The sequence below is a fragment of the Dipodomys spectabilis genome, unplaced genomic scaffold (assembly GCF_019054845.1).
Source record: "Dipodomys spectabilis isolate Male_0828 unplaced genomic scaffold, ASM1905484v1 ptg000110l, whole genome shotgun sequence".
In the NCBI taxonomy this organism is placed as follows: Eukaryota; Metazoa; Chordata; class Mammalia; order Rodentia; family Heteromyidae; genus Dipodomys; species Dipodomys spectabilis.
The window spans coordinates 671,994-674,100 of record NW_024870787.1 but is presented as its reverse complement, the minus strand read 5'-3'; the positions used below and the strand labels follow the sequence as shown (position 1 = coordinate 674,100).

Genomic DNA, 2,107 nt, shown 5'->3' with positions numbered 1-2,107 from the left:
GCCGAAAATATTCAGCTTACTACAGTGTGGAGACTTCTTTCCCAAAAGGCCACTCATGTGAATAGTAGGGATGACGATGTGTATACCCCTCTTCATCGAGAAGCCTACAGTGGACACTTAGGCATTGTCAGTGAGTTGGTGTCTCAAGAGGCACATGCAATAACTGTAGATGACTGGACATCCCTGCATAGTGCATATACGTGGAATAATACCAGAGTGGCTTCTTTCCTACTTCATCATGATACAGATACCAATGCCCAAACTAAAGGCCTCTTGACACCCTCACATCTTGCTGCTGAGAATTGAGATAGCAAAGATACACTGGATCTCCTTCTTTTGAACCATTATATAAAACCAGGCCTGAAGAACAACATAGAAGAAACTGCATTTGATATTGCCAAAAGGATAAGTATGTATCATTACCTCTATGAAGTTGTGGAAGGCTGCACAAATTGTTCACCTAAGTCCTAATAGCAATATCTTTTTTTATTTTTTGGTCGGTCATGGGGCTTGAACTCTGGGCCTGGGAGCTATCCCTGTGCTTTTCAGCTCAAGATGAGTGCTCTACCACTTGAGCCAGAGCTCCACTTCCAGTTTTCTAGTGGATTATTGGAGATAAGAGTACCACAGACTTTCCTTCCCAGGCTGGCTTTGAACCGTGATCCTCGGATCTCAGCCTCCTGTGTAGCTAGGGTTTATAAGCATGAGCCACCAGTGCCTGGCAACACCAATATTTTACTGTAAAAATTCATGGATTCCGCAGAATTCTTCCAAGTGAATTGCCTGCATTGGATGTCAAAATGTATTCAATAGTTTTTGTATACATGTACAGTGATTTCTTTGGGGTTTGTGATTTTTTAATCAGAAATAATTTTAACTTACCTGTTGAAATGAGTAGTACAGAAGATAAAATATTTCTGGTGCTTGCATGAAAATGTATATTTTAAAATATTCTATATTCTATTTTTGCATAATGTTCATAATTTATTTTATTTTCTCCTAGATATACTTTGAATTCTACATTATTTTATAATATATAGGTTCATTAACATGTCCTTTCCGATTGAATTCCATATAGAAACAGTTTTATTCCTTTTTTTTCTAGGTCTTAATATTATTTTTCTTTGGGATAAAATGACAATGTTGTCTAATTTGAAAATTTTTGTAAAGTTTATGTTATGTAAACGCCTATCTGAGGTGAAGATTTAATACACTGATGTCAAACTAAATTTAATTATATGAATTGTGTGTATTTTTATACTTGTAATTTTGTAATCAACTTTTTAATAACTGTTTTTCATTTCTTGCATCTGAAGAATGAAAAATATGGAATACTTCTCAAATTTTCATATTATCCTTGTGCAAGTGCCATGTTAATATCTGTATTATAATTTGAGTATACATGCTGCTGAAGCATGTAGTATCCTCTAAATTATGTAGTTAATGAAGCAATCTTTATACAGGCTTATACCTATGGGTGCCTACTTCTAACAAGGAAACCTTATTGTTCCTAACAATGCTATCGATCTTATTTCCCTAAAATTCTGTGAATAGTGGAAAAAATTATATTGAACAGTTGATTGCTCACATTTGCAAATTTTTTTGTGAATGACTATCTTAAGTCTTTTGATTTGGAATTTGATCATACTCTCAATTATTTATAGATAGGTCCAAAAGTGATGGCTTTTTCAAGTATTTATTTAGCTTTGTGGACCTAATGGATTCAAAGTAAGCGTTGCTTGAGAGCTACTTCTAAACTTCTTCAGCTGACATTTTCCCAAATGAGGTGTTACTGGCACAAATGTCTACCTGAGCCTTTACCCTTTTTCCATATGGGAACAGACCAACCAGAACATCTTACCCTGACAGCATAGATTGTCTTACTGGAACAAAACTAATCTTGGTTACAAGGGATCATAGAGAGATGAACAGTTCAAACAGAACTGTTCAGACTAGAAGGTATTCTATCAAAATATAATTGTTTATTATACCTTCCATTTCAAAAGTAGCTAAAGCCAAGAAGGTGAAAAAATTGTTGGGATGCATGATTACTTAATGTCCTGGCCTGTCTACCATCCAACCAGGCAGGAACTTACACTACTGCCTT

The 2,107-nt window shown here is 35.2% G+C and overlaps 1 pseudogene; it reads right to left on the bottom strand.

Moving 5' to 3' along the window:
- Positions 1–1,320: 1,320 nt before the first annotated feature.
- On the bottom strand, positions 1,321–1,417 carry LOC122114786 (annotated as a pseudogene).
- Positions 1,418–2,107: the final 690 nt, after the last annotated feature.